The sequence below is a fragment of the Pleurodeles waltl genome, chromosome 8 (genome assembly GCF_031143425.1).
Source record: "Pleurodeles waltl isolate 20211129_DDA chromosome 8, aPleWal1.hap1.20221129, whole genome shotgun sequence".
Taxonomy (NCBI): Eukaryota; Metazoa; Chordata; class Amphibia; order Caudata; family Salamandridae; genus Pleurodeles; species Pleurodeles waltl.
In genome coordinates, this window is record NC_090447.1 from 1,458,416,640 (window position 1) to 1,458,437,022 (window position 20,383).

The window sequence follows — 20,383 nt, forward strand, 5'->3', positions numbered from 1 at the left end:
AACCCATTAAAACTGTATAATCTTATCCTCCCCGACACACAGGAATAAGGATGAAAACATTTACAGAGCAAGAACTGCAAAGCTAGGAGCTTCCCTTCTCAGAAGTTACTAAAAGTACAAATATAAAGTTAGAAAGGAATTCAAAATGGCGGGAGATTTCTGAAGATTTACCCTATATTCAGTTGGTCAGAAACAACTGTGGCAGTCCATGTCTGCACTTCTTTCCCGTAGGTCTAGATAAAATGTCAGGTCTAGATAAAATATCGTATCCTTGCTGAACAGGAAGGGCTACAAAACTAATATAAACCACGTGTCCATCAGGTCTTAAAGGTAGATAGGTGAGTGAACAGAGAGCTTAACAAAGCATACTAGGGCGTTGCTTGAAACTAGCCGTCAGAAGAGTCATCAGAGGGCTTGATAGAACAACTGTAGTAGAGGTGCCACCACGGTATAACAGGCAGACATTATGTAGTACGAAGACTGAAGAACTACTGGGTAAATAGATACCCAAAGCTCTGAAATAAAAGTGACTGGGAAGTACAGCCATCATTCACATTGATAAAATAAAAAAGAGGTGCGGTGCTAGGAGCAGATACTGCTATAAGTAAACACAGAACAACACTTCTATCCAGACCACAGAGAAGTATCACTTAGAAGAAAGGAGATTACAAGACAAGTTTTTAATGCATGGAAGCGTTTTGAATGAAACCTTATATAAAGTAGTGGGCGATAAGTCAAAGAGGGCGGGGTAACACTCAATTCCGCTACACTGAGCCCCTTCAGTGTCAGCATAGGTCCGAAGAATCGCTGGGCAGTTCCTTCCCATCTAAGCTCACTTGGAGACTTCAGCATAGTAGCGCTCCGACATGAATGGCCTGCTGGGTAATGTAGTCCCTCAACCTGTCTGTGCCCATTTGTTAGCAGCCTCGCTCGGATCAGGCAACCGCCGCTCTAAAGAAAAAGGGATTAGAGCAATAGTCATGTTCCGGCTGCATTGATTCCCCAGCCGTTGTCTGGTTTCTGTCTCACTCGGCGGTGGTTGCAGTTACTACAAGTGGCATGAATCATGTCTCTGTTAGAAACAGAGCGCCAATTGTCTTACATAAGCCCTGGTAAGTGAACGTCTAATAATAGCAAGTCATTTCCAGGTAGGGAATCTGTCTAGCTTCCAGACATACGTAGGCGCGGCTGTGCGCACAGCCACACGCGCACACGCACAGCCACGCCTCTGCCCGCGCGCTGCTCCAAGGACTTCCTTCTCCGAGCCACCGGCCCGTTCTGTACGCAGCTCATTCCTTCAGCACGATGAGGCATTATTCTGTAATTAAACCAGATGATGTTAATGGCACTTGCAGAACGCAAGCTGGACTGGCATGTTTTCCAGCACGGCTGCACAGACAAGGATGCGATGAATGATTAGATTCTGCTCGGACAGCTTTGACAGGCAGCTCAGCCTTCCTGCCTCTGGAACGTTCCCTGACGGCACAAAACCTTGAATTTCGACATTTCTTTTGTTTCCGTCAGCCTAGCGTTTCCTAATTATTTAAATGAATAATACCATCTGGGCAAGGCTGCATCATTTCGCAGAGGCAAAGGCTTCCAGACCTGAATTGTTCCCATCGAGCAGTCTATATTTTTTCCTACTTCAAAATCCGTTTGGCGTAAATATTCTGTATCCGGGGGTGTACCTCTAGATGGGGTCCCCAGTTAGGAGAGTGACATGGCGTAATCCCGCCTACTAATGTGCAGTACTCTCTTTGCAGAGCTGGAAAGTCTCTGTTTCTGTGCAATATATGGTGGTAATGATTACCAATGAAACCGCATGCGACTATATAGCACCATGAGAAAGACCCCATCTGTGGAATCAACACGGTACAAAAACTCTGGCCCTCATGCATTCTGCCCACCAACCCCATTTAAACAACTGTCACAGTTAATAGCTTTCTGGCATTTCCTGTCACAGCTCACGAGAGGCAATTGTTGTTTCCTCTAACTGACCAGTAGGTGGCAAACAAGTCTATTGGAGTTCACGTATTAAAAACTGGATCTTAGACGCTAAAAAACGCAAAACAATGCGCCGTGAATGTTACATAATACTACGCTTTCTACTACCTCAAGTCATCCTTCTATGGGTAATGATATGCCCATTTTCTCTTAACAGAGGTGTAAACACATGAAGCTTTTTATTTATAATATACAGTAGTAGATCGCTGTTTGCTGAGGATCACTGCAGAAAGCATGCATTTCTAGCTGTGAACAGATTACCATCACACTTATGCAAGATGAGTACTCGGTTGCTCCTGCAATTAGCGTATCGTGTCATGGTTACCACGAATAACAGTGACAGCGCACCCCAATAAAATAAAACAAATCCCTTAAACCAGACACATTATTTTCAATTTCTCGAGGGTTTGAGTCAGATATATTTTCCTTACAATTGTATGTCAAACCGCTGCCATATTTTCTAATACGGTGGAGGTGGGGGGCTTCTCACTAACCAAAAAATCACAGACTTACCTTCGCCTTGTCAGCCAAGGAGGCAGCACAAGTGTGGCCAAACAGAATTGGTAATTTTGCACCCACAGACATGTCCCTCTCCCGTCTTTATAGATTCTCTCTGTGAACTAAGTGCCCCAGTTGTTCCTCGGTAGAAAGAAGTTAGCCAACAACCCCTGCAGAATGGTCTTTTTCAGGTACAGATATAGGGGGTCATTCCAATATTGGCGGGCGCCGCCCGCCAAGCGGAAACCGCCAATTGCCCGCTCCGCGGTCAAAAGACCGCGGAGGCCATTCAGACTTTCTCGCTGGGCCGGCGGACGCCCGCCAAGGGAGCGCCCGCCGGCCCAGCGGGAAAGGCCCTGCAACACAGAAGCCGGCTCCGAATGGAGCCGGCGGTGTTGCAGGGGTGCGACGGGTGCAGTTGCACCCATCGCGATTTTCACTGTCTGCTATGCAGACAGTGAAAATCATGCTGGGGCCCTGTTAGGGGGCCCCACGACACCCGTTCCCGCCATCCTGTTCCTGGCGGTAAAAACCGCCAGGAACAGGCTGGCGGGAAGGGGGTCGGAATCCCCATGGCGGCGCTGCTTGCAGCGCCGCCATGGAGGATTTGGCCAACCGGGGGAATTCCGGCAGGAAACCGCCGGACCCGGTTTTCTGACCGCGGCTTTACCGCCGCGGTCAGAATTGGCCAGGAAGCACCGCCAGCCTGTTGGCGGTGCTTCCGTCATTTTAGCCCTGGCGGTCGCCGACCGCCAGGGTTAGAATGACCCCCATAGTGTTACTTTGTAGATTTATTATTCTTTATTTTGCGTACCAAATAGAAGTTTTGAATGCCATTTTTAGATGCATCTATTTATTGACAGTTTTTTCAATGCGTTCAAACCACAAATTGTCAACTGGTAGCGCAGGAGAGGGGAGGGTGGGTTGAGGCAGTAGAGACGCTGACTCGGCTTCAACGGATATGCCATAGAGGTAGGGTGACCAGACGTCCCGGATTTCCCCGGACAATCCCGGTTTTTAGAGTACTGTCCCGGTGTCCCGACGCTTCTCTTAATTTTAAACAAATGTCCCGGTTTTTGGGACAAAGGTCAAATTATAACATATATGTCCCAGTTTTGGGACAAAGGTCTGATTGTCTAGGAAAGCATAAATTCAAGGTATGCTCTCCTTTAACAGAGGCCTACAGAGTATGCAATAATTAAAGTAATAATTTATCTGTTACTGTCAGGCAACACAGTCCTCTGTCTGCTCCCAGCAGAGAGACGGAGTGGGGGGCAGAGAGAGGTGGGTGGGGGCGGGTTGGGGGTGCAGGGTGGGAGGTCAAGCCATAGCTTATTTTATATGTATAGTCTTGTAAATGTGCGTGTGTGTATATGTGTATGTATATGTATATATATATATATATATATACATATATATATATATATACACACACACACACACACACACACACACACATGTAAATGCACACATTCACAAAGCTACGCAAAAAACGGGACAGGCCAGATATAAAAGGGAGTGAAAAGTCGTTAGTCCTTCTTTTATGTCTGACCTGTCCAGCGTTTTTGCTCCTCAAAATCTGGTCACCCTACATAGAGGAGGAGGCATAGATCAACAAGCATTTGCAATGCAATGGGTCTCGCGTTCACTCGAGTTAGAGCCATTAGCTTTTTAAACTCCTAACCAGACTTTTCTTGCCACATAAACTGAAAAGTAAAACAGTTTCACATAAGCGAGCAGACACACAAAGGGAAACAGAAGTTCGCTCGGAGTGAAACCTATCAGCAAAAAAGCAATTATTCATGTAACCTGCAAAATTGCAACTATCCATTTAACAGGGTCGATGTCATGCAAAGCTCTCGATTAATGCCCAGCGAGATCGCACTGCCTACAAAATAAAAATAAATAGTAGCTCGGAAACCATAAGGAAAGCATCGAGCCTAGTATGTTTTCAGTAGTTGGCCGATGTGCTCGAGGAGGGCTAAACACCGGAAAAGGCATAACGTGTGCATGCCTTTCACTAATGAAATCAAGCGGATTGTAAAAGGCAAGCTCACAAACCAACCAAACTTATTGGCATGGTTAAAAGCCCATAGAGCGATTACACCAGGGACCGAGCGCTTTGCGCACTCAACCCTAAAAACGTCTTTGAAGCTAAGACTAAATAATTTCTCTAGTGATGGAAAGGCATTTAACGTGAGGTTTATATTTAATCGGCAAGTATTCGTTTGTAAATTCTTTATAAAGGTTACGGTAAGTAAATCATATGATGTGCAGCCAAAAATAAATCTCTGGATAATGGCATTATACGCTCATTCAACCAAGGCTCATCTGTACCAGGTAGTAAGGCCACTCATGTACTCCTCATTCTCTACTGAGACATAGTACATCTGATAGATAAACTGTGAAAAGGGAGAATGGGGAATGGGGGAGAGGTAGGAAGATGACCTGTCCAAAGTCAGTAACTTGTAAACTGTGTAGCTGTCTTCACTAGCTGCCAATTTGTGTTTTTTTAGGACTAACATGCCCATATGCTCAGGACATCAGGGTGCATATTATAGATCAGGTGCACTGTTCATGTGTGCACCATGACACACCTTTAAACAGGTGTGCTAGGTGCAAACATGAACAGTGCACCGGATTACAATCAATGCACTGCCCTCAGCATGGCTATGAATTCGAAGCTGCCCTGGGAGCACCATATACAGTGAAATATGGAATGGCTGCTTTAATCAGTTCCTCTGTGTCTCACTGAGCAGGCTCCACCCCCTGCACTTTAGAGAGGGCACAGAGATCGTCTTGCAGGCGGGTGCAGTGAGTGAATGCATCCACTTGCAGAGGGCTGACTGGGATGCGCCCTTCTGATGGCTTCTTTGCTTTTGCGCCCACATCCATAATTTAGTGTGGGTGTAAAGGCAAATAGATTTTCTCATTTGCATGAGCCCACACCCTCATGCAAATGATGGAACAGCCTCTTGAGATAGTGCTGGAGCTGCATGTACACCAGGAGCTCCTTATAGAAGGTGCCACACACAAGCAGCTGTGTCCCTTTCTGTTATACCAAAGTGTCCTGGGGGCGTACAACTTAGGCACACACGCCCGGTGCGCCCCCATGGTACTTGTGTGCTACAGCACAATTGTTGTATCACAGCTTGAGGGTTCCCAGAGGCAGTCTTCATCGCCTCGAAGTCTAAGATTTCCTCATATATGTAGGCTTAATCTTTTAGTTTATGGAGTACTCATTCATACTACCGAAATCTTAGAGGGGTGTTGGATTTCAAATATTGTAGTATTCATAGCTTCCACATATCCAAAGCTGTGTCCAAACATCTCTTCCAGTGGTTGCTGATACCTATCACAACTCCGATATAATGGGGAAGTGCAAGTTCCAAAAAGGAAGCCAGGTTTAGGACACTGGTTCCTTGTGACCAAATTGCGTCACAATAAGTCTGTAACTTGGGTGACGCCAACAGGAAATGTACTTCATCTCCCTCAGGTATCCGCACCCCCATAATCAGGAGGTGAGGAACAGTTTAGTCCTATGTAATTTATATGGTGACCAGTGCCAATATTGTATAATTTAAAAATAACTGAATGTCAGACTGCCTCTCCTAAGCCTCTGCATGATCCTGAAGTAGCTCAGTCCAGACATATCAGTGTATGTTTTCCTGGCCATAGATTGCCACTGGATCTTTAGGTAATTCATGAGAATCACTCTTCTGTGAAAGCCTCCTACAGTGTGTGTTAGACCCAACACCCTTATGCTGTAGTCTTACAAACATTTTGTCTTCACCCTTCCTATTTTGCTGAATTCATTTATGTTGGTATAAGGACTCTGCACACTTTACCAGTGCTAACCATTGCTAAAGTGATTGTGCTCTCTCTATCAAACAAGGTACAACGGGCACATTTAATGTACTTATAAGTCCCTAGTAAACAGTACTCCATGCACCTAGCGCCTGCAAATTAACTAGGGGGCCTGCAGCACTCTTTGTGCCACCCACTAAAGTTGCCTTCTAGAAACATGGCTCACTCCTGCCACTTAAGCCTATACTGCGTTTTAAACTCACAATTTGTCCTGGCATAAAATATTTATACAGACTTAAGCCTTCTTTTTTAAACATATACATAAAGTAGGCCTGGAGGGCTCATAGGACAGAGTGCATTGTATTTAAAAAGTAGGACATATGGGTTTACACTTTACATGTCCTGATAGTGAAACACTCCTAAAGGTGTTTTTCACTGTTGCAAGGCCTCTCTCTCCCATAGGATAACATTGGGTTACCTTATTACATTTAATGAGTGATAACGTAGGTTTGGGAGCGGATAGAAAAATGATTTTTGCACTCAAATTAATTAGAATTGAAGATCTCCTTTAACGGTAAAGGCAGATTTTAAGTCACAGTTATGAAAATGCCACTTTTAGAAAGTGCTGCTTGTGTTCTGAGTCACATGACTGCGAATAACGTGGCAGTTGGTCTTTGTGTATTCCTCCTAGAGACAGAGGCAAAGGGGGATTAGGTTTTGGCAGGGTGAGTCGTTCTGGCAGGATAATTGGGGCAGAGCTGTTTCCTGCCCCACCTACATTTAAACTAACTGTCTCCAGCACACACACACAAAGGTACCTGACTCTAGTCTTTTGTAACCCCAGACTACTTGAACCTTGGCAGCGATGGCAAGCCTGCTCTTCGCTCTACAGCGACGACCATGCAGAGCGCTCTCACTACTACCTGCGGTCTCATCCACTGGGAGCTGGACTCTTCAGGCCAGACGTTGAGAAGGTAACTTTATCAGCGGTAATAACATGGTCCCGGTATCCGGCTCATTTTCCTTTGTGGCTGGCCTGAACTTGTGTCTTTTCCCCAGTCTAGTATAACCAGATGACTGCGAGTGGCACTTTGTGCTTTTAGGTGCTACCTCTACTTAACATTTCTGAACTGGCATTTCTCTGGTTCTACTGATTATATTTATTAAAATGTACTCTATTTTTCTAAATTGGCGTGGTATTTTTCTTGCATTGTGTTTTCACTTTTTTACTGTTTGTCCGCTGAATACATACTTTACACATTGCCTCTAAGTTAGGACTGACTACTTTGTGCTGATCTATCAGAGGGCACTGGTTGATTTTGTGACTTTTGTGGTTCATCCTGACAAGGACTGTGTTTATTATTTCAGTGAGGCTTCAACCCCTCTCAAGTAATAACCTAACTTTTAACAGTGCTGATACCAGCTTTTTATAGCCTCCTCATCGTGGTCAGAGTGACATGTACACTCGGTTAGTCCTGCTGGCCATCTTCCCACTTTGACAGACATGCAGTGTTTGAGGTTAACATATTGCCAATATTAGGATGTGCTTTAAGCAAATTCTGACTGTAGCTCTGCAGATGTCTTGAGGAATACTTCCGTAAGCATGTGTTTCATGAGGCTAATACCCCTGCAGTGCCACAAGAGCTAGTTGCTCATCTGTCCTGAATGTGAAAGTTATCATTAAACCATGAAAAGGCTTGTTTATAGAGAATAGTATTTTGCTTTATGACCCTGTGGAACGGATGGAACTCATTATGACAGGGTTTATCTGTAGCCCATCTCTCTTATTAATGAATGTATAAATTAATTGGGCACCTATAACTTCTCACTGTTGGGCTCTTTCAATCTTTACACAGTCTGGGGAGTCAAGTTCATCTCAGCGATGGTAAGTGTTAAACCTGACAGCCATAGGGTGGTCACCCTCAACTTTTCGCCTGCCTCCCTCCCCTTTTTGACACTGGTTTTGCTGCTTTAAAGACTCTGCGGCCCTCATTACAACATTGGCAGTAAGTGCCGCTTACCGCCATGCTGACTGCCGCCAACATACCGCAGCAGTATAACGCTACGGGTATTATGACCCTCACATAGAAATCTGCCTCTATACAGATACACTCACACAAGTCCGCCAGACCAAAGGTCAGTGATAAACTGGCGGTACCAAAACCCACACCGTTACGCCAACAGAAATACGCCCACAACATCATGACCCACAAATCACTGCGGCGGTCATTCAACTGCGGTAAACCATTGGCGGTACACATCGCAGCGCTCAAAATACACACACACATACAAAACTACACCACATTGGACAATTGAACCTCACACACCTGACACTCATACACACACCACACCCACACCAATATAAAACACCCACCCACAACCCCTTACAACGAAAAAAATATTGCCAACTGAGAGAGACAAGCCAGAAGCACCCACTGAATCTGAGACACAAAACACCATCACTCATACACCATCCACGCACCTCACAGCATACACCCCAACACACCACCCCACACACACCACTCGCACTACACCCACAGCACCACAACGACACCCCAGATTCTCTGAGGAGGAGCTAAGGGTCATGGTGGAGGAAATCATCCAGGTAGAGCCACAGCTATTCGGATCACAGGTGCAGCAGACGTCCATTGCAAGGAAGATGGAGCTATTGCGGACAGTCGTGGACACGGTCAACACCGTGGGACAGACCCCCAGAACAAGGGTTGACATCAGGAAGAGGTGGAACGACCTACGGGGGAAGGTGCGTTTCGTGGTTGCAAGGCACTAGGTAGCTGTACAGAGGACTGGCGGTGGACCCCCACCTCCTCCCCCACAACTAATAACATGGGAGGAGCAAGTCTTGGCGATCATGCATCCTGAGGGTCTCGTAGGAGTAGCAGGAGGACTGGACTCTGGTAAGTCAAATCTCTATTACTATCACCCCCCTATCTGCATGCCATCACATACCCTCACCCCATCACTCCCACACCTCACATATACCCCACCATCACAACCCACCCATCCCAATACCAAGCCCTGCATGCAACAACAATGCATGGACCCCCATCACAGACCTGCGTGGACACACATCAACACAGCATCCACACTAGTAACAATCACTTAGCCACACCACTAACATCTCACACAACGAAAAAAGGTGCCTAGCTAATAACAACCATATAGGGAAACATATCCATGTACAAGATGGCACAAGCAGAAACAATAACACTGTATTTACATCTCCACAGGACCCCCACTCGACGTCACCAGAGGGGAGGTGCCAGCCACATTCAGTCCCCCTCCGGAAGAGGTCCACAGTGATGACAGCAGCTTTGCACGCCTCGATCACGATGACCAACCTGGCCCATCGGGGACCTCCGGACAGTCGGGGACCCAGCCACAGTCCCAAACCACCACAGACCCTCCCCCTCAGAAAACACCAGCACAGCACCCACCCAGCGGGCCCATCCCTCTGTCCCCAGGACACGTCAATCAGCAGTGTGTCCATCACTACAGAGACCCCAGGCAAACCCACAAACACAGGACGACCTGGGGTCAGTGGCAGTGGGCACACGGTTCAGGGGACAGAGGCACAGGACCACAGGGAAGCTGGGAGGAGTGCTGTACGACAGGGGGAGGACAGGCCCAGGGAACCGACTCTTCACAAGGCACTCACCAACATCCTGGGAGCATACCGCCATTCCCCGGAGACCATGGGCCAGATACAGGCCAAGTTGCAGGAGACCCAGCGGCTGCTGGAGGGACAGTACCTGGGGATCAGGGAGGACCTGAGGGACATCCACTCCACCCTGGTCACCATTGCAGGAGAGCAGGCAGACATGGCCAACACCATGAGAGAGGCAGAGGCACACCGACAGCCCCCTGACACTAGCCACACTGAAGGACAGCCCTCCACCTCGGCCAACGCTAGTGGACAGGACACCCCGCCACAGGAACAACAGGCCACCAGCACCCCACCCCCTGCAGAAGGAGAACCACCCCGCAAACGGTCCCTGTGATCCAGGCAGAAGCCAGAGAACATTGCCAAGACCCCCACCAGGAAATAAGACCTACCTGATTGTCACCTTTCTGTCCCACTCTGTCACCCTGTCCACTTTGAACTGCCATTGCTCCCCCCTTCCTATGCCCCAGTGGACAACGCACCTGTGATACAAATAGACTGGACTCCACCCAGGACTTTCCTCCATCATCAACCCAGCCCATTGCAATGCCCCCTCCACTTATCAGCACCTAAATAAACACCCTTGGAACAAAATCAAATATGGAGTCTGTCAATTGTGTCACAAATGTATTAGTTTCACAAACTGTAAACATGGCAATTCAAATGTACTGTAAAATTTACATAGGTATGACCTGTAGTGGGCAGCAGTAAACACACCAGGAGCCAGAGTGGGGCACAGAGATCTGAAAATAGAGATGCCAAAGGGTACAGTAAGTGGCCATAGAAATAGGGAATTCAGGCTGCCATGTTCAATGTTCACCACAAAACTGCAATGGAAGGTGAAGTTACTGTGTCTTACCTGTTTGTCATTGGAAGTACTGCTGAATCAGTGTGGTTCTGTTGTCCACATCTTCTTCCTCTGCTTCCTCTTTGTCACTGTCCACAGGCTCCACCGCTGCCACATGACCATCCCCAGCCTTATCCTCCTGCAGAAAAGGCACCTGGCGTCTCAATGCCAGGTTGTGCAACATGCAACATGCAACGATGATCTGGCACACCTTCTTGGGTGAGTAGTACAGATATCCACCAGTCAGATGGAGGCACCGGAATCTGGCCTTCAGGAGGCCAAAGGTTTGCTCAATGATCCTCATTGTTCACCCATGTGCCTCATTGTAACGTTCCTCTGCCCTTGTCCTGGCATTGCTCACTGGGGTCAGTAGCCATGAGAGGTTGGGGTAACCAGAGTCACCTGCAAAATCGAGGGATACCTGTTAGCTACACACTCACCCTTAGGGCCAATCCCACACCCATATATCTACATCAACTGGGTGGGGACCATGGGCTTACCTATTAGCCACACCCAGCCATCACATATGGGATGCTGCTATTCCTCAAGATAAATGCATCATGCACAGAGCCAGGATACTTGGCATTCACATGGGAGGGGAGATGTACGGGTCCGCCAAACACACCATCTGCACATTCAGAGAGTGAAAGCTCTTTCGATTTCTGAACATCTGTTCATTTCTCTGGGGGGGTGGGGGGGAGACAAATGCAATCTGTGTACCATTAGTGACACCAATGATGTTGGGGATATGTCCCAGTGCATAGAAGTCAGCCTTCGCTGTGGGCAAATCCTCCACCTGGAGGAATACGATGTAGTTGCGCATGTGTTTCAGCAGGGCAGACAACACTCTGGTCAGCACGTTTGAGAACATAGGCTGTGACATCCCTGATGCCGTGGCCACTGTCGCTTGGAAGGAACCACTTGCCAGGAAATGGAGCACTGACAGGACCTGCACTAGAGGGGGGATACCTGTGGGGTGGCGGATAGCTGAGATCAGGTCTGGCTCCAATTGGGCACACAGTTCTTGGATTGTGGCCCTATTAAGTCTGTAGGTCAGGATATAGGGCCTGTCCTCCATTGTCGCAAGGTCCACCAGGGTTCTGTACATGGGGGAATGTTGCCATCTCCTATTCATCCTCAGTGGTTGAACTCTAGGGTGAAAAACGGTGAGCAGATGGTCAAAGTCAAACATATTTCAACCGTAATATGTTTTTTTTTCCTTCACAGAAACAGTATGCGAACCGTTAAATCAGTTGATGTGCCAATTTCTGCTGTGACGCGGTTAGGTGCCATGGCCTGTGCCCCCCTGAAATGGCAGCTGTCTGACCTGTGAGGAGGGACAAGTGGAAATTAGGTAATTCCGCTGGCGCTGTGTGCCGTTGCGGTCAACAACTGCAGCGCAACACCGCATTGGTTATCATTGGGCCCTATGGGTTCCAGGAGCCAATGGCAATGTAGACCGGTGGTGACAGTACGCACCGCCACGGACGTGACGGTCATTTTCTGTCTGTGCACTCACTTGCTACCTGACCTTCAACAGGACAGGACCTACACTGCAAGTGCTGCTGTGACCTGTGTCTGGAAGCGGCAATGCCTCGAGTATCTGGGGAAAGGGCCCCTGCCTTCACTTCGGAAGAGTTGGAGAGACTGGTGGATGGGGTCCTACCCCAGTACCCTTTACTTTATGGTCCTCCAGACAAACAGGCGAGTACACTGTGAGCATGATGCATGGACCATGAATGTATGGATTGCTGTGTGTGTAAGCCTCGTGTGGGGGGGGTCTGAGGGGTCCTGGGCAGAGTGCTGCAAGTACGGTGGTCCATGTATGTGTGTAAGGGGATGGGGGGATATGGTGGGCCATGAGTATAACAGTCCAGACAGTATGACTAATACCTTTTCTGCAGGTCAGCACCCATCAGAAAAAGGGTATTTGGCGTGCCATCCCCGAGGAGGTGCGGACCCTGGGGGTCTTTGACAGGCAGAGCACCCACTGCCGCAAACAGTGGGAGGACCTGCTCCGCTGGGCAAGGAAGACGGCGGAGGCCCAGCTGGGGCTGGCCACCCAACGAGGAAGTGGTGTCCGTCGTACCCTGACCGTCCTGATGTTCCGCATTCTGGTGGTGGCCTATCCGGAGCTGGATGGGCGCTTGAAGGCATCACAGCAGCCACAAGGGGGTGAGTACAGATTCAGATTAATTACTTTGCGTGCGTTATGGTATTACCTGGGTGCGGGATGAGGGCTGTGGGTGCCCCTAGGCCAGGGCAAACATGGCAGGGTATGTTCAATGATGGGCAAGCTCAGATGCACCCCAACCACAATAATGTTGGTGGGCATCTACTACTGGGCAGGGTCCTGTAGGTTTCAGGTGTGCAGCTAATGGCGTTAGGCATTGTACCCCATGGGCTGGTGACTAGCATTGTAGCTGGTAGTTCATGGCCTAGTGCATAGGGCTGTTCCCTGTGAGTTGTGTATGCCAACAGTAGTGTTGTTGCTGGCATTGACCAAGTGTATCCTCTGTCTCTCCCCACCCTTTTTGTTTTGTCACCCTGTCCTTGTGTGCATTAGCATCATCTGGCGGAGGAGCAGAGGCACCAGCGACGGAGGGAGCTGCATCCGACATGGGCCTGGAGGCCGAATCCACCAACGGTGAGGGCACCAGTGGGACTGAGGGCGAGGGGAGCACCACGGCGGAGACAGTTCTGAAAGTGATACCCCCTCCGATGGAAGCTCCCTGTCAGTGGCGGACACCTCTGTGCCCACCTCAACTACAGGTACAGCCGCCACCCCTGTACCAGCACCCACCCTCCCAGCAGCCCCTCAGCGTGTTTCCCATGCCCGTTCACCCAGGAGGGTGGGCATCTCCTTCGCTTAAGGCACCTCAGGCCCTGCCCCGGTGAGCCCTGCTGCCCTCAGTGAGTGACCACCTGAGAACCCTCTCTGCTGGGCAGTCAATCGTACTGAATGCCATCCAGTGTGTAGCAGGGCATTTGCAACAAACAAATACATACCTGGAGGGCATTCACTCTGGCATGGCGGACCAACAGAGAGGATTCCAGGCGCTGGCAAACGCACTGATGGCAGCCATTGTCCCTGTCTCCAGCCTCCCCCCTCCTACTTCCTCTACTCAGTCCCAATCCCCTCAACCCCAGCCTATCCCAAGCTCACCTTCAGACCAGCAGTCACCCATATTAACACACAGAAGTGGCTCAGGCAAACACAAGCACCAGACGTCATCCCACAGGCACTCACACAAGCACCATCCACATGCAGACACACCAACATCCATTGCCTCCACTGTGTCCCCCTCCTCCTCCTCGTCCACCTCGCTCCCAGTAGCGTCTCCACTCACACCTGCATGCACTATATCCTCATCCACTACCTCCATCACCAGCACACCAATCACTACACATCCCTCACTGGCAATCACCACACCTACATCCATGCACATGTCCCCTGTGCCCTCTCCCACTGTTTCTGTGCCCCCTCCTCTTAAAGTATACAAACGCAAGCACACAGACACCCAACATCCATCCACCTCACAACAGCATCCAGCCCATGCACCTGCACCCGAACACAGCAGACAGACACCTCCTACAACCACTCCCTCTTCCTCCACTCTCAAACCTTCACCCTCTTCCCGCCCCAGTGTCCCTAAGAAGCTTTTCCTCGCCACCATTGACCTATTCCCCCCCATACTTCACCTTGGGCCGGGGTGGCCAGAACCCAGCCCAGCACCTCAGCCACCCAGTCCACGGCCACTGTGGTTTCTGCAGCTACTGCAGGTATGAGAAGCTCCAAGGAGGCACCTGTCAGCCCAGACAGTGTGCCAGCACCACCTGCCAAGAAGGGTCCGCCACCTAGCAAGGGCAAGAAGGCACCACCAGCCAGCAAGAAAAAGACACCTGCTGGCAGAAGCAAGGAGGCACCACCATCTGCCCGGGGCAGGAATGGGCACACAACACCAGCCATGGCAAAACAGCTGTCCAAGGCTGCAGGTGAATACCTGGAGGCTAACACCACCACTGCCAGCACTGCTACATGCACCACCGCCAGCAGCACCACTGCCAGCAGCAGCAGCCCCAGTGGGCAGCCGTCCGAGGCTGCAGGTGAAGGAAGGCCAGGAGGCTACCACCACCACTGCCAGCACTGCCGCCAGCACCGCCAGCTGCTCCTCGTCCAGCACCACTGCCAGCAGCAGCAGCCCCAATTGGCAGCCGTCCGCGGCTGCAGGTGAAGGCCTGGAGGCTGCCACCACCACTGCCATCACCGCCACCTGCAGCGCAACTGGCATCCACTGAGCAGCCGTCACCGCCAGAGAGCAATGTGTAGTGGTGACTACATGGGCTGCAGTGCGTCCTGGCCCCTGCAACACCTGTCGGTGTGACATACAGGTGAGGGACTGTGACCTTGCCCCATCCAGGATGAAGCACACTGGGCACAAGGCCCCCTCTAGAACCACTGGAAGAAGACATCCACTCAGCCCCTCCTTGCCAGGAAGAAGCACGCTGGGCACAAGGTCCCCTCCAGAACCAGTGGAGAAAACATCCACTAGAGAGACTGTGGCCTTCCACTTCCCAGGACCAAGCAGTGGGCATACCACCCACTAGAGAGACTGTGGCCTTGCACTCCCCAGGACCAAGCAGTAGCCAAACAACCCACTTGAGAGACTATGGCCTTGCACTCTCCAGGACCAAGCAGTAGGCATATCACCCACTAGAGACTGTGGCCTTGCACTCCCCAGGACCAAGCAGTGGGCAAACCACCGACTTGAGAGACTGTGGCCTTGCACTTCCCAGGACCAAGCAGTGGGCAAACTACCCACTTGAGAGACTGTGGCCTTTCACTCCCCAGGACCAAGCAGTGGGCAAACCACCCACTTGAGAGACTGGCCTTGCACTCCCCAGGACCAAGCAGTGGGCAAACCACCCACTTGAGAGACTGTGACCTTGCACTCCCCAGGACCAAGCAGTGGGCAAATCAGGCACGGAAGGGTCAGTTGGTTTAGGAAGACACATTCTTGGGCTTTGTCTGGGTGCTCTACAAAGAGTGGTTTACTCAAAACCAGGAAGATTATGTCCCCCTTTAGGCAAAGTGACCTCATTAGGCCCACTCGATCCCAAACCAAGATGGCCACTTGTCAATGATATAAAGCAATGGGAGGAAAGAAGGGGAGGGGCAGTGGGGAGAAGAATACCTCCTTCACCCTATTCGCTATGCCAGAGTTGTTACAAGACACTCCTCACATCGCAGCCTATTCGCCAGCGGTCTATTTCCCAGTGTAAGTGTGGGGAAGGCTTACCAGGGAGACGCACGGACGCACCAGCATCCACAAGCACTTCCACTTTATTGCCAGTGTCTGAGCCTCAATCAGTAAACCGGTGAATCAGCTGTATGCCTTGGATCGTAGGTTGCGCATAACTGTCTGCCAGTTGGAAGAACTAGGCAGGATGTTTAAGTAATGGTGTCACGTTCTGCTTCGGCGACTTGTTGAGAAGTACGTTTCTAACTGGCAAACAAGTGTTACTATGCAGGAAGAGAATCAAACTGGAAGCCAGAAATTCAAATTGGCTATGTTTAGCCCAGGCCACATGCAGAACGGAAGAGATATGCCTAAAGGGCCTACTCTAGCCATAAAGGTAAGTTTTGAAATGTAAGTTTCAGTACTGAAAAGGTTATAACTGATTTCTTGTACACTTGCAAACATAAAGAAGTGACTAGCAACATGAAGGAATCTCCACCTTTCTTCTTCTGCTGCAGGTTAACCAAAACATAGCATCAGTGGCGGCTGGGGGGAATAAAAAAACAAAAGAAAGAAAAAAAACACCTATCTTTTTCTGGAGACCCCATCCTCTTCCAGACAGCACACAGGCTCCCAGCCAATTACAATGCTGCTGTCACCAGCATGACAGCAGCGTCATTATTGGTGTGAGTGCCCTGCTTCCGCGCTCACAGAGTGAGTGGGAGTCTGTGCTCTTTCTCCCCCCCTACTGTTCAATACAGCAGGGTGGAGAAATGCAAAGTGTGCAAGTCTGTTTGGTTGGCCTAACACAGCCGGCCAAAATAGACATGCAATCCACTCCCCCCTCCAGCCCTCCTCTGGCTCCCACCAGCCCAGCCCCGCCCCACCCTAACCCGGTTCCAAGGAAAAATAAAATAATAATAACGCTTCCTTATTCTCATTTTAATTTTCATTCCCCTTCTGCTTAAAAGAAGCGGGGTGCAGAGGAGCTGCCACTGCATTGCAGCATGTATGAATTTCAGAGCCTTGAGATTTTCCCATACCCATTCCCTTCTTGGTCATTTGCACTGACTTCCAATCGAACTTTGTAGTCAATGAAAATCACGAATTATTATTTCCTAAGTCCGGCAGGTAAATGCTCCTTATTTTATCTTGCCACACTCTTTATTCCTTTGCATCCAACTGGTGATACCAACAGTTTCAAAAAACAGAATTGGAGACCACAGTTTCTCAGTTTGCACTTCCAAGGTTTGGAACTTCTGATGTGATTCTCCATGAACCAAATATATCATTTAGACCATCGCTTAAAACTTGACTTTATGGAAAGCTTATTTCCATGCCTAATCATTATTGATCATTGATGCGGACTGCACATAAGAATGCAAAAAGCATAACGTCACTGATACCATGAAGATGAGGGAGCAGGATGGAGGCCCAAAATGACTTCTGCCACCGCACCCCCTCATATATGCATGTCCACAATGGCATGCAGACACCGCTTGGCTAAATTCAATTTCTAACAATCGTCACAATTTACTGTTGTTTTCCTTCCTCCATTATCGACTTCCAGACGTGGAATGACATTCTTGTGGAGCAGTAGACTTTTCTTTACCTCTCCCATCACATTCAAACCACCAGATGTGTAAGCCAATATAATGAGAGTGGGAGCACAGAGTGGTGGAGCTGTAAATGAGACCCTCAAACAATGTGTGTCCATTTCTCAGTCTTTCTCCAATGTACATAACTGGAACATGGTATAGACCAATGCACATCTCTAGGCTACCTAGTGTTCTAACTTCACACAATTCACTCCAGAGGTTCTCCTGAAAATGTTAGAAGAGTACAGTACCATGTATGTCACCGTCCCAGAAACAATCTAAGGAGCTAAAGAGGAACACAGACACAAGTCTTGACTTACAGAGAAGGCTGTGTGAGAGGATGACTGTTAGGTAACCTCCCATTGGCAATTATGACTGCTTCTCAAAATGGTCTTGCATACAGAAAGAATCACTTTTAGCTAAAGTCTATGTCAACAGACTTCGGTTTGATGTGCCGATGTTGTTCTAAAAGTATACTAGGCACATAGTATGATAATTTTTAATGTAATTGTATTAAGAACAGTAAAAAGGTAGCTCATGACCCAGCAACGAACAAGGAGCAGTCACAAGCTGAATGTTTATTCAGTCATGAACATATAAAAGAAAAGAGATATCTTTGATTTTGTTTTTCCCCTGCACTCCCTGTATAGGTAAAGTGAGAAAAGGAGAGTACTGCATTTGTGCTTGTTGGGTGGGGATCAAGAAACGTTTGACGTTATGGTAATAGTTGGGGTGTGGAGAGTGAAGAAAGGCTTAGTCCTATGCTGGTTGGGCTTGGACCTGTGGTTGTTGGGCCAATGCAAAGCACTGGTCTTCTAGTGGTAGTTCTGTGGACTGCTGGTTTGATGACTTGATGAAGAAGGCAATGTGGAGCAGACATTTACAATTTGATGGTTGGAGTGACAGAGGACTCCAACATAGCAGTTGGGGGGGTGGGGGAGTGAGGGTTTGGGGCTGGGCCCTGTAGACTTGGGGAATATGGACAAATGGAACTTTAGTGGAAGAGAGGAGTGAGCGTAACATTGCCCTCTATCAGTGGTATGAGAATCAATATTTTGATGGTTGAGGAGTGATGGAGATTGACCCTGGCAACAGAGTAGAGGTTTGATATTTTTATACTTAGAGAGTAAGGGATGGTGGGCCTGTCACTGGTGAATGACGTTTTTTTCATTCTGATGATAGTGGAGGTAACTGAGCTTTGTTCTGGCACTGAAGAAGGAGATTTGGTATTTTAACTTCTGAGGAGGATGAGAGTTACGTACGTGGCTTTTACAATAGTGGAGGAGGTTCATTGTTTTCACCGCTATGGTGTGGGACCGCAACGGTGGGGGGGCCACACCTGCTCAGTGCAACCCCACTGAGCAGGTGCCTAGGCCCAGCTCTCCACATACCTCTGTTGGCCCTAAGCCTTCCGCGTTCTTCCAGGCCGTCTCTCCTCTACTGAATTCTTCCTCTTTCCCTTTCTGTGCCACTCTCTTCTCGAGTCTCTTACTGCTCTTCTCTGCACCCTTTTTGCTGCTCCTACTCTCTTTCCCGCCCTTCTTGTTGCTGCTTCCACCTGTGTTTTTTTACTTTTCACTTCAATCTTTTCCTTATTGCTTCGTTCTCATCTCATTCCTCAATTCGTTTTGCTCAATTTTTACTATTTTCCGCCCTCTTTGGACCGTTTAAGTCTGCTTTTTGCCCTTTTCCTGCTCCTTTCTCCAGCTCCCTCCTCCCCTCCTCCAGTGCCTCTTCCCACCAGCCCCTCTCAAACTTGCCTTTTGCAAACCCCGCCCACCACCTCCTAGTGCCCCTCCCTGGACATAATGAATGGCGGCTGCAGCACACTTAGCACGCCAAAGGCAAGCAACTGCTCCCATCCTTGCCTGGACGGCACCCAGTGCCAGGAACCCTGGTCCAGCTGCCATCAACCGCTACACTTCTACCTCCTCAACCCTGGGACCCGCAACAAGCATTGCCACTGCGCCGCGCCACAACCCACGGTAGGACCTTTGATCTTCACCCTCTGCCACTACACCTGACACAACAAGCACGCCCTCAACCCTTTCAGCAACCCCCTACCCACTTGATGTGCAACACCAGCTATCCACAACCAGCTTGCATGCATCCTCAACACTCGCCCACTCCGCAAACATGCCACCAAGGTCTGGGACCTTATCGATGCTCTCGTCCTGAAATCGTCTTCCTCACTGGGACCTGGTTCAACCCCGCCTCAGCCCCTGACATTGCCACCGCCATACCAACAGGGTACAGAAGCAAAAACCCCAATCGCATATACAAGCCAGGCAGTGGAATCACCGTCATCCACAGAGACTTCATCAAATCCACTACCACGATGGATGACACCATTCCAGCAACGCAGCACCTCAACTTCACTATAAATGGGTGATAAATCCACCAGAAGGGGAACACTTGCACACCGTCCACCAGGACCTCAAATCACTTTCTGCAGCCTCATCACCGATTTCATCAGCCCCCTCACCACTATTTTGAAGGACTTCATCTTCCTGGGAGACCTCTAATTCCACCTTGACGACATAACCAACTCCAACTCTGCCAATCTCCTCGACAGCCTGAACAACATCGGCCTCACCCAACTCGTACATGACACTGCAGGGCACACACTCGACCACGTATTCACCTCCAGCAACCGCATCAAATACAACTGCCCCACAGAACTCACATAAATCGACCACTCAATCAT

At 49.2% G+C, this 20,383-nt stretch overlaps 1 protein-coding gene and 1 long non-coding RNA gene across 7 annotated transcripts in view; one reads left to right on the forward strand and one right to left on the reverse strand.

Moving 5' to 3' along the window:
• Window positions 1–20,383, reverse strand: part of ZBTB20 (zinc finger and BTB domain containing 20) — a 4,633,203-nt gene that overhangs the window by 248,685 nt on the left and 4,364,135 nt on the right. The gene's annotated exons all lie outside the window — the stretch shown is intronic.
• Window positions 957–20,383, forward strand: part of LOC138248768 (uncharacterized) — a 147,842-nt gene continuing 128,415 nt past the window's right edge. Inside the window, exons 1-2 of the long non-coding RNA XR_011194640.1 lie at window positions 957–1,112; window positions 7,154–7,283. This is a non-coding gene — a long non-coding RNA (uncharacterized lncRNA). The remainder of the gene's footprint in view (window positions 1,113–7,153; window positions 7,284–20,383) is intronic.